Source organism: Dipodomys merriami, unplaced genomic scaffold (genome assembly GCF_024711535.1).
Source record: "Dipodomys merriami isolate MVZ:Mamm:240054 unplaced genomic scaffold, mDipMer1.0.p SCAF_51, whole genome shotgun sequence".
NCBI lineage: Eukaryota > Metazoa > Chordata > Mammalia > Rodentia > Heteromyidae > Dipodomys > Dipodomys merriami.
The window spans coordinates 8,550,894-8,563,659 of record NW_027206080.1 but is presented as its reverse complement, the minus strand read 5'-3'; the positions used below and the strand labels follow the sequence as shown (position 1 = coordinate 8,563,659).

The 12,766-nt window shown below is 35.0% G+C and overlaps 1 protein-coding gene across 10 annotated transcripts in view; it reads right to left on the bottom strand.

The window, feature by feature from the left end:
* The window catches only part of Zeb1 (zinc finger E-box binding homeobox 1), a 159,165-nt gene that overhangs the window by 92,678 nt on the left and 53,721 nt on the right, over nucleotides 1-12,766 (bottom strand). For 4 of the 10 annotated variants that reach the window (XM_069998258.1, XM_069998260.1, XM_069998261.1 and 1 more), the window contains one exon: nucleotides 11,890-12,027. The exons of the other annotated variants lie outside the window; for them this stretch is intronic. The gene's annotated coding sequence lies outside the window, so the exon portion shown is untranslated. The remainder of the gene's footprint in view (nucleotides 1-11,889; nucleotides 12,028-12,766) is intronic. 10 annotated transcript variants of the gene reach the window in all.

The window sequence follows — 12,766 nt, the reverse complement described above, 5'->3', positions numbered from 1 at the left end:
GAAAGAATAGTAAACTAAGATTTTCAGCTTTCTGTATGTAGAAGATTCTTTGTTAGTAAACTATTAATTATGCTATTTATTAATTCAGTTAATAAAGTTATTTGTGAAAAGTGTATCATTGTAATATTTCACATACTAAACTAAATCCACTGTTTTCCCCTGTCACTGAAACTCTAAATTCCTCATTTTCTCATCCAAATAATCCTTACATCCTAAAAATTCTAACTCATAAATCCCTATCTAATAAACCACTTCTTTTCATCTTCACTGCTAGCTACCCTGAGTGGGCAGTACTGGCTGAAAGTAAAGATAATCAGGGATTTTCAGGATTCTGGTAGTTACTTCTTTATCTGGGTATTGTTCACAGACAGGTGTTCAATTTATTTAACTTCCTGAAGAGATAAATATACAATATGCCCCCTGTTCTAAATATGTATCAGGCTTTACTAAAAGCTTTAAAAATTAAAATCTAGCAGGTCTGGTGATATACATGGGAGGCCAAGGCAAGAGTATCCTGAGTATAAGGATAGTTGGAATGCTGCTTCAAAAGAAAATTAAAACATCTCTGATAGTCAGATATGCTTGGTCTTATGCTTAAGTCCAAAGCCAGATAAAACACACACACACAGACTTAGAAGGCATTTCACCAGGCATTTCCATATCTCCCTTTCTTGATAGGTCTTTGTTTTGCTCTTTGCTCCCTGTTCCTTCAAAGTTGGCACATGTGTTGTGTACTCAGCCCCAAACACTATTTTGCCTCCCCATTTCGGTTAAAAACTTCATTTCTGCAGTCAGAAATAGATTGGAATTTTGTTCTTTGACAATGCCTTCTGTCTTCCCTTACTACATTTCATCACCTGTCTTTAGCAGGTTATAAACTCTGTAGGGCACAAGTATTTTACTATGCTAGTCTCAGAGTTCTTGACATATTTCAGGACTGAATAAATAAGTTTATTATCTATATAGAGACTAGATATGTACTCGTGTCAAACTTTAAAGTATAACTATTCCAATGTAAATTGTTTAGTTGCTAAGACTTTTTCGATATATTAAAGGGATAAAAGTTAAATACAAAATTGTTTATGCACAGAAAGATATATAGCACACACATTGGTAAAAAAGTCTCTTTCAATGGTTCTAAGTTTACTGTAAAGTTCTATTATAAACAATAATTTATTGTAAATAATTCTGAAGTAAAGTTGATCATAAGTTTCACTCATTGTCTATATATAAAAGGCTGGATTATTTTTTAATATCATGAAAAACAAACTTCACTACTGATTTAATTTAATGAGTTGACTGACCAGGTCAGTGTATTATTTCAGCATTTTTATTTTTATTTTTGGGGGTTTTTTCTTTGGGGGGGCAGGGAGGGTGGGCCTTGAACTCTGGTCCTGGGTGCTGTCCCTGAGCTCTTCAGCTCAAAGTGAGCTCTCTACCACTTGAGCCACAGCACCACTCATTTCAGTATTTTTAATTAGAAGTCAAGATAGCATCTGCCTACTTGACTTTAAGGAAAAACAAAACAAAACAACTAATGGGCTCAGGAGACAGACAGAAGAGAATCTCTCCTCTGACTAAGGCTAGCTTGGACTACACAGCAAGTTCTAGGCCAGTGTAAGATACATAGTAAGATTCTATCTCAGAAAAGAATAAAATATTCACAAATATTTGCAAATGTCTCAAGAATTTAAACTTTATATACTATACCTAATTTCATACATGAAAAGTGAAAAAAATCTTATTTTTGTTTCTTACAACTTTCAAGGAAAATAACACAGATGGTCTATCAAGCAGCATTTACAAATTGTTCTTCCTGGACAAAAATGCAAAAACTGTTTTACTTAAAGGTCATTATTTATGGGGTGGGATGTAGCTCAATGGAATTGCATGTGCCTAGAATTTGTAAGGCCCTTCGTTCAGTCCCTAGCACTACAAAATACAAAATTAAATGAAGGTCACCTTTTATAAAAGTAGAAGCATGAATGAAATCACCTTCATTATAGGGGGGTCTACCATCTATTTCAGAAAGCAGTATAATGGCCTTTATAGCATATTTAATAAGTAATTTCAATAAAAATGCAGATAGCATCCTAAGTTGTATTACTTTGTTGCATTCCATTTGAGAAATATTTTTCTGCATATTATCAAACTACTGTCTTTTGGAGGAAAGGAGGGAGTTCTGGGGCTTGGTCACAGGGCCTGGGCACTGTTCCTAAACTTTTGCTCAAGGCTAGAGCTCTACCACTTGAGCTACAACTCCACTTCTGGGTCTTTGCTGGAGATGAGAGTCTCAAAGATTTTCCTTTCTTAGCTGCCACCAAACTGTGATCCTCAGATCTTAGCCTCTAGAGTGGCTAGAATTACAGGTATAAGCCATTAGCACCTAGCCAGACATCTTTTCATCCTAACATTCAATTAATCATATATCCACTAACTCTTGAATTAGGCACACTTTATTGCCTAGTACCAGAAAAAATTTTTTAAAAAAGGAAAGTAAAAGAAAAAATCATTATTTTCCTTATTTTGAAAGGGAAGTGCTGTTTTCTCTAATTAATGTAGAATATACTTATCATTTAAAAAGCACTATCAAAATATTAAAATTATCCTATAATCAGGAGACTTAAAATAACATAATCAGTGAAATATGCTCTGGAAATAACATTAATGACTCCATAGAGAAAGTATTTCTTCATATTTTTATTGTAAAAATACTGTACAGAGGGATTATAGTTGCATGAGTAGGATAATGAGTACATTTCCTATTGAGCATTGTTACCTACTCCTTTGTTTTTCCTCTACCATCCCTTCCCTTCCTACCTCCCCAACTCCTCCCTCCCACCTTCCCCCAAAATTGTAAAGTTAATTTTCAATATAGTATCTTGAACATCTCATTGTTAATATGGGTCAACCTGTATCCTTATTGAAGCATTTTGTTATATCCCTTCCCCTCCCCAAATTATAAAAATGTATATACAAGATGCAGGACACCAGAATCAGATACAGTGAAAAGAGGGGTTATACCCTGGGGGAAGAACATGCAAAAGAAACAAAAGAATCACATAGTGCATTATAAGTACATTAAAACCAATAGTAAGAAAGAAAAAAAACCACTTGTGTCCCTGTCTTGAGGTTTATTTTGCTTAACATCATCTTATATGGTCATATGTACATAGCTTGTGACCTTTTTTGCTTGTTTTAGATATGTACTAGTTATTGCAAATAAGGGAAACCATGGGACCTATGTTTCTTTGGGCCCTGCTTACTTCACTTAATATAATTTTTTTCAAGTCTTTCCATATCCTAACAAATGGAGTAATGTCATTCTTTCTGATGGAGACATAGAATTGCATTGTGTGTGTGTGTGTGTGTGTGTGTGTGTGTGTGTGTGTGTGTGTGTGTGTGTGTGTGTGTGTGTGTGTGTGTGTGTGTGTGTGTGTGTGTGTGTGTGTGTGTGTGTGTGTGTGTGTATATAATTTTCTTGATCCATTCATCTACTAAGGGGCATCTGGGTTGGTTCCATATCTTAGCTATGGTGAATAATGCTGCAATAAACATAGTTTTGCTGGTATATATAGCTTTGTGCTGGTATATATATCTTTGGTATGACCTTGTTTGGAATTGTTTGGGTAAATGCCCAAAAGTGGGATTTCTGGGTCATAGGGGAGCTCTATGTGGAGTCTTTTTTAAATACATTTTTTATTGTAAAAATACTGTACAGAGGAGTTACAGTTACATGAGCAACGTCATGAGTACATTTCCTACCAAGCATTGTTACCTCTTTCTTTGTTTTTCCTTTCCTCGCCCTTCCCTCCCACCTCCACAACTACACACACACCCCCTTCCCCCTCACCAAAATGGTAAAGTTCGTTTTTCAACATAGTGTTGTACATCTCATTGTTACAATGGGTCAACCTGTATCCCTATTTAAGCATTTTGTTTTTTCCCTTCCCCTCCCCAAGTTAGAGAAGTGTATATACAAGATTCAGGGCACTGACATCAAATACAGGGAAAACAGGGGTTATACCATGGGGGAGGAACATACAAAGAAACAAAAAAATCACACAGATGCTGGAGGGGATGAATCCAGAAGGGAACCTTACTTCATTGTTGGTGGCAGTATAAACTTGTTCAACCACTTTGGAAAGCAGTATGGAGGTTCCTCAAAAGACTCCACATAGAGCTCCCCTATGACCCAGGAATCCCACTTTTGGGCATTTACCCAAATGATCACAAACAAGACCATATTAAAGCTACCAGCACAACTATGTTTATTGCAGCATTATTTACCATAGCTAAGATATGGAACCAGCCCAGATGCCCCTCAGTGGATGAATGGATCAAGAAAATGTGGTATATATACACAATGGAATTCTATACCTCCATCAGGAAGAATGACACTGCCCCATTTGGAAAAAGTTATAGTAAGTGAAGTAAGCCAGGCCCAAAGAAACATAGGTCCCATGGTTTCCCTTATTTGCAATAACTAGTAAATGTCTAGAACAAGCAAAAAAGGTCACAAGCTATGTAGACATGACCATATAAGATGATGTTAAGGGAAATGAACCCCAAGATAGGGACACACGTGCTTTTTTCTTTCTTGCTATTGTTCCTAATGTATTTATAATGTTCTATGTGCAGTCTTTTGAGGAACCTCCATACTGCCTTCCAAAGTGGTTGAACAAGTTTACACTCCCACCAACAATGCAGTAAGGTTCCCTTCTGGCCACATCCCTTCCAGCATCTGTTGTTACTAGATTTCTTGATTATAGCCATTCTAAGTGGGTTAGGTGGAATCTCAATGTTGTCTTGATTTGCATTTCTTTTATGGCTAGAGAAGATGAGCATTTCTTCATGTGTCTAATGGCCATTCTTATTTCCTCTACAGAGAAGTTTCTCTTTAAATCTTTAGCACACTTATGAATTGGGCAGTTGTTTCTTTGAGGATTTGTTATTGGGGATTTAATTTTTTGAGTTCTAAGTATATTTTAGATATGAGACCCTTGTCTGTTGTATGGCTAGTGAAGATCTTCTCCTAGCCTGTGGGCTTTCTATTGTTCTTGCTAGCTATGTCCTTTGCCATGCAGAAGCTCTGTACTTTCATGCAATCCTATTTGTCCAACCTGTCTTTGATTTGTTGGGTGAGACCTAGGGTTTCTCCTATTCCTTCCTGTAATGTTTTCAGGGTGTGCTTTAACTCCAAGGTCTTTGATCCACTTGGAGTTGATTCTGGTGCAGGGTGATAACTACAGATCTAACTTTAGTTTTCTACCAGTGTTTGACCAGTTTTGCCAGCACCATTTACTGAAAAAGCTGAAGAGAGCAGCTGAAATTAGGAAAGCAACACCTTTTGCAATAGCCCCACAAAAAGTAAAATACCTAGGAGTTAAATTAACCAAAGAGGTAAAGGACTTCTATGATGAGAACTTCAAAAACCTGAAAAAGGAAATTAAAGAAGGACTAAGGAAGTGGAAAAACCTCACGTGCTCCTGGATTGGGAGGATTAACATCGTGAAAATGGCAATACTGTCAAAGGCTATCTACAAATTCAATGCCATACCTATCAATATCCCAACCTCATTCTTCAATGAAATAGAAAAAGAAATCCAAAAATTCATATGGAACAATAAAAGACCCTGAATAGCAAAAAAAACAAAACAAAACAAAACAAAAAAAAAACAATCTTAGCAGAAAGAACAGCACTGGAGCAATATGAACTCCAAATTTCAAACTGTACTACAAAGCCATAGTAATCAAAACAGCTTGGTACTGGCACAATCACAGACCTGAGGACCAATGGAATAGGACTGAAGACCCAGAAATGAACCCACAGCCATATAGCCACCTAATCTTTGACAAGGGGGCTAAAAAAATAGAATGGAAGAAAGACAGCCTTTTCAGAGAAAGTATTTTAAAAGAGGAAAAAATTAAATTGCTATACATTATTCACTTTCCGTTTAAGATGAGTCTTATTTTGTTATAAATAACTGAGAAAAGTTGCAATTAAAGGGAAGCACAGAAGAAACTAAAAATTTACTGCTTCCATTTAAACTCATGTTCTTAAGCTTCACTTATTCAAGGTTTTTATTAATGATACAACTTTTAAAGAAATACAGTTCTAATTTTCACAAGTACTAAATAATAAATGGATGAAGGCCAATTACTCAAATTCTTTGCACCTTAGTTTCCTTTTCTGTAAAATGGTACTGTTACACTACATCATTGGTGGCTGAACAATTTTTTTCTTATAACCCCTCCACCCCACCCTGCCCCCAAACAGGCAAGCTCTAGCTACTCAGGAGATGAGGATCACAGTTCAAAGCCAGCCAAGGACATGAAAGTCTGTGAGACTCTTATCTCCAATTAACGCCCTCCTCCAAAAAAATAAAAAAACAGATGTGGAGCTGTGGCTTAAGTGGTAGAGTGCTGGCCTTGAGTACAAAGCCTCTGGGACAGTGCCCAAACCCTAAGTTCAAACCCCAGGACTGGTACCGGAAAAAATCCCAAAACTTTCTGGAATTTGATAAATACGAAGCATATAATCCACAGCAAAAGCAGATATCATACAAAATATGATTATAATATCAGGGAATATGAAGACCCTCTGAAGCTGGGTAAAAAGGAAACTGCATAAAATTTAATATTTTTTGTAACTAAAGCATAGTTTCCATGAGTAACGTTGAACATTTAAGCAAAAGGAAGTCAGTCTTTAGAATAAAAAGGAAAACCCAAACACAATTTACTAATTTACATACTGTTTTTGAAGACAGCAACTAGGAAAATATAAATATATGTAGGTGTTAATTAGACAAAAGAAGCATGCTTTAGGCATTAGAAATTAGGTAAAATAAGATTCTTTGGTAAACCTAGGGTATTTCTGGACATGGGACTGTATGGCACTCATGGCTTTAAAATGAAACAAGCAGCCTAACCCCAAGCCCACCACCATCGTCACCACTAGCAGCTTCAATTCCTTCTCAGGGGGAGGAAGAAAATGTTATATAATGCAACAATGGTCAAGGCCTTTTAGGTTTGTGGGGAAATGAAATACCTTTAGAACCAGAAATTTCTCATTTTATAATAATTGCTGGCTTCCTTACCCTCCCAAACCTCACTAACCTTCAATTCTTGTTCTCTGAAGGAAATGCGGTAATTATAAACACCCCTACATTCTTAGGCACATTCTCCTAAGTATGAATGGGTTTGGAATGCACCATAGCGTGAGTTCTGATTTGCTAAACTGTTGTAGTCACTGGCAGCTAGAGAACTTCCTGTCTGTCTGGGAATGATGACAGCTGACACCTAGAGCTTTTCACTTTGGAAGACCAGTTTTCCCCCTGAGAAGAAATGCAGAGCCAGGACAACTGTCTGTAAGAGAACATGAATGATCTTTCTGAAGAGCCTAAGGAACACAGACCCATAGTATTAGAGAGGTTGCTAAACACTTGGAAAATTATGCTGATATAAATGCATTAAAAATGTAAAAAATAAAATTGAAAAACTGCTCCTTTGTGAGGGAATCCCTTAAGAGAAATGAGAGACCCTAGAAAAAAGAACTGATTGTTGACTAGGTAAAGATCCAATGGTCAAAACCAGACTAAAGAATTACAGGTAGTTAAACATGTGATATAATTAGTATTTTTGGTTAATACTTGCTTAAATGACAGCTGTAATAGTAAAAAATGCTGGGAAAATACTCTGAAAACGAATAGATTTTTGTGAAGGGTGAATGTTTTCCATAGGAAAAGTCCTAGCAATGTTCTATTTAACAATTTATATTTTATAAACTCAAGTAATTAATCATTCAATTTATAAAATTTCATAAGCCATTTGCCTTAACCAACTTAGTTTTTGAAATGTTTAAATATGTAGAGACTGAGTCCCTATAACAAAAAGCTCTTCTTTTTGTCTTAAACATCCATGGCAACCAAAAGAAATAAGCTACAAATAGTTTATAGCTTTCCTATTGTTTTCAAAAAATTACCAAATCTTCTGTGGAGATTTTCTATTCTCCAGTTCTTCAAGTTTCTAAAGATTGTGAAAATATATTTCACTAAGGCTAAATGATATTATCTTATACAGAACACCCAGTTAAATTTAGATAAACAGCAAATGACAAAACATTAGATAATGATTATTTGTTGTTTATCTGAAATTCAAATTAGACTGAGTATAATGTAGGTTTTTTTGCCTTATGTTAATTTTAGAAACTCTAAAACAGGTGACCTCAAAAGATTACCCAAGGGATGTAGCTAACTAAAGTGGAAGTTCCATTCTTTGTCTAGGGTTATACTTTCAAGTATGCCAGTTACTAGCCACACTTGGCTTACTGAGTACTTGAATTGCGGTTACTTCAATGTAAAATGTTCTATGATATGAAAGACACACCATGGTTTGAGTGTTTAGTATAAAACTGTAAAATATCTAATAATTTTTATACTCTTTACATATTGAAATATTATTTTGTATATGTTAGGTTAAATAAAAGATAAAATTAATATTGCCTTAAATTTTTTCTTAATGTGGTAACTTGAAGACTTAAAATTATGTATGTCTTTATATTTGTGGCTTCAATTATTCGCTGTCTTTTTATTTTTTACTTGAGAGTAGTATTCTAAATCTAGAGCCTCTAAGGAAAGAGTAGCTTGGATTTTTCCTTGTCTTATTTCTGAAGTAAATCTTCAGAGCTATCTTTTTCACTTCTAGTTATTACAGTAGATAAGGGAGTATGATTACACTTAGGAAACTAAATTCCTCCTAGGGATTGTTTGCATGGACTGGTTATAATCATTTAAAAAGTAACAAACAGCATTTATGAAGAACATCACAACATTTTTTTAAGGTGCTGAAGATTGAAACTAGGGCCTTGTGCATGCTAGATAAGCATTCTACCTACCACTAAACTAAATCCCAGCCGAGAAACCTGAATGTTTATAAATTATTCATACGTAATTCAAAAAAAGAAGTGTTGTGATGTCTAAGATGTATATATAAAAATAACACACACACATATAACAACTACATCCCAGTTTCTGTACCAATAGGTTGGGTTTTCATTGTTGCATATTAATGATCAAACTTACAGAACAACAGTTTATGTGTTTCCTATTTCTGTGGTATAAGTTCTTATTACAAATTATTGGGACAAAATGTTAGTTTTGCTATTCTAGATAGCAAAGTCAAAATCTTAATGGTTCCATTTAATACATACATGCTATAAACTGATCTGAAATTAGAATACTTTTATACAATTAAATTTTTAATTTTAAAAATACTCTGCCAATATAATATTGGTATTGGATATTTTTTAGATTAAAATAATTTTAGTTATAATGAAGCTTTAGTTTGGGGGGAAATGCTGTACTTTATCTGAACTTACAATCTCACAAGTTTAGGATTATGAGGGTTCTTGTTTTTTGTTGTTTTTTTTGTGCCAGTCCTAGGGTTTGAACTCAGGGCCTGGATGCTGTCCCTAGATTTTGTGCTCAATGCTAGTGCTCTATGGAGATTTGAGCCACAGACACACTTCATGTCTTTTGGCAGTTAATTGGAGATAAGTGTCTTACAGAATTTCCTGCCCAGGGTGGCTTCAAACCATGATCCTCAGGTCTTAGCATTCTACGTAGCTAGGGTTACAGGTGTGATCCAACAGTGGCCAGCCAAGTTTAAGTTTTAATTACAAGTTTTTTTTCTTTTGAATGGCTAAACAGTTAATGCATTCATTAAGGGTAAAAATATGTAACATGCTCTCACAAAAATAAATTGTATGTATGTATATATGTAAAACCTAAATTCTCAATAATATATATTCTTTCCTAATACAGCCTATATTGTATCCACTTTGAAGATTTAAACTTTTTTTAAATTACTCACAGTAAGACTAACTGTAACTCTAACTATATACATAAAAGTAAGTTGGTCCAATGTTTTCCCAATATCTAATTTTTTCTTCCTCTGGAAACCAACAAAATGCTATTTTCTTGGTCAATGTCTTTCATTAAGAATATACAGAAAGAACAATGCAATGGTCTATAAGAAAGGCTCACATCTTATACAAATAGTTTTCACTTTAAGAAAAGATAAATAAAATGAACAGATTAAATTTCTATATTTTAACTCCTCACTGTCAGAAGTATTATGAGAATTGCAATCTTATACACTTTGTTAGATGTTTAGTTTCTTGTCAGCCAAAGTTCTTCTTGACCTACTTCTAATACAGATGTCTTTCTGTACGCTGTTTTCCTGTTTTATCCAGGAAATAAAGGATATCCTAGTGTCATCCTATTTAAGATTGATCATTTTAAGAGGTGTCAATAAATGCACAGGAGAACTAAGAGGCTTTCTGATATTAAGCATTATGAAGTAGTGCCAAGATATTACTTTCTCTTATATAAGGTTTCCCTGTTGGAACAAACATATATATTATTTATTTTCTGAAGATGAGAAGTTGAGAAAAAACTATTGATTTTAACTTTTAAAAACACCAGTGGCTCACGACTGTAATCCTAACTACTTAGGAGTCTGAGATCTGAGAATTATGGTTCAAAGCCAGCCTGGGCAGGAAAGTCAGTAAGACTTATCTCCAATAAACCACTCAGAAGACCGAAGTGGCGCAGTGGCGCAGTGGCTCAAGTGGTAGAGTGTTAGCCTTGAGCTAAAGAGCTGAGGGACAGCACTCAGGCCCAGAGTTGAAGACCATGACTAACAAAAACAAAAACAAAAAACCTAGGATCTTATTAGCCAGGCTTCAGGGGCTCATGCCTATAATACTAGCCACCAGGAGGCTGAGATCTGAGGATTGAGGTTCAAAGCCAGCCCGGGCAGGAAAGTCCATGAAGACGCTTACCAAATTAATCACTAAAAAGCTGGAGTTGTGGCTCAAGTGGCAGAGCACTAACCTTGAGCAAAAAAGCTCAAATTAAAGCCCCAGAGCCAAGTGTGTGTGTGTGCGCGCATGCGCGCACGCACACACACACACACACACACACACACACACACACACGCACGCACACAAATTAGGACTTTACAGAAATTTTATGATCATCTACTTTTTTAAAAATCAAAAAAGCCTGTATTTCCATACTTTCTGATGTTTAGCTTATTGCAAAGCAAAAATGACTTGAGGGACATTTTTTTTTTCTGAAGGAACAGCAATACACAGCTTCAAAAATCATGAAAAGCAATTTTTCAAAGCTGATTATATCAGTTCAAGATGTGATATTATCAGACTGATTAACTGCTATTTCAAAATTCTATTTTTTTGGTGGCGAGGGGCGGTGCTAGGATTTTAATGCTTGATAGACAGGTACTCTACCACTTAAGCCATGCCTCAGCCTTTTTGTATAAGGTCTTGTTTTGAGATAAGGTCTTGTTTTTCCCCCTACATTTCCTATGAATTTATGATGACAGTTGGGCAACACCATGCCCAGCTTTTTATGGTTAGTATGAGGTCTTGTTCACTTTTTGCAAGGCTGGCATTGATTTACCATCCTCCCAATCCTCATGTCTTTAGTAGCTAGGAAAACAGGTGTGATCCTCTGCACCTAATTTGTTTCCAAAGTCTTGAGTGCAAAACTCAAGCCATCCAATACAGTTCCTGCAAGTAATTAAACTCAGCAGTTATTACTGTATTTAGATGTAGATGGACCTGGAAAACAAACTTTGCCATAACTGCTTTTAAAAATAATAAAACTTCCATAATTTCTAGGGTCTGATTCATTTCTAAGTAATGAGAACTACCTCCTGACTATATGATGTCCTACACGTAAGTGGCTACCAATCTATTAGGAAGTCTGATGGTCTCAAACCCTAAATGGAGCATTCCAAAACCAGTCAGTCCTTCATTAGGAGATTGGACCCACAAGTGTGCACTCACTACCCAGTGCTTACCTTTAGAGAACAAGGTGGCTGACACAAACTGATCAAGCTCTCACCCCACCTCCAAAAACACTGAAAAAGATCAGCAGATCTTTCTTGGTGCAGGAAGGATCACTTTATAATCTTCTGTAGTAGAAGTTAAAGATTTTCCTAAAGAAGAGAAGGGTAAAAACAATTGAGATCATACCATTTGGATCAAGTTTATCTTTCTATATTACAAAATGAGGATTAAAAAATTAGATAAAAATCATAAATATTTTAAAATTTACATTCTTAAAAAAGTTATCTACCAAAAATATTGACTGGTTCAAATATTACTCTAAACAAAATGTTGAATAATTTAACTTACATTCTCCCTGAGAAATTTGAAGAGTTGAAAAATTTTGGAAAAAAATCTATGCCATCAAATGGTCATAGAAGTAAATTGCATTAAAAGTTAATGCTGCTATACTCACTGAAAAGCAATGAATCAAACACAGAAGTTGTATTCTGCCTCTATACTGTCATGACAACAAGTAGTACTCTGATTTGTGTTAAATGCCATAGAATCACTAAGGAATCAATCTATTAGAATATAAAACTCTATGAGGAAAAGTAACTTTAGCTTTCTGTCTTTAATGCAATGATAATCTGTAGAGTCTTAAATAAATCTTGGCAGATTTTGTACGTATTGATTTTTTTTCATGTGTACGAAGAATCTTAACCCATTAGCCAATATTCTTAAAGCAAAAGTTCCATAAAGTGAAACAATCAGGAGCCTATAAATGTTCTGAGAGGTCAGCAAATATGGTCTAGGAAATAATATATTATAATAAATTATATACTAATATACTAATATAAATAATATACCAGTGTGATCATATAAAAATAAATGTTCAGGAAAGCTTTT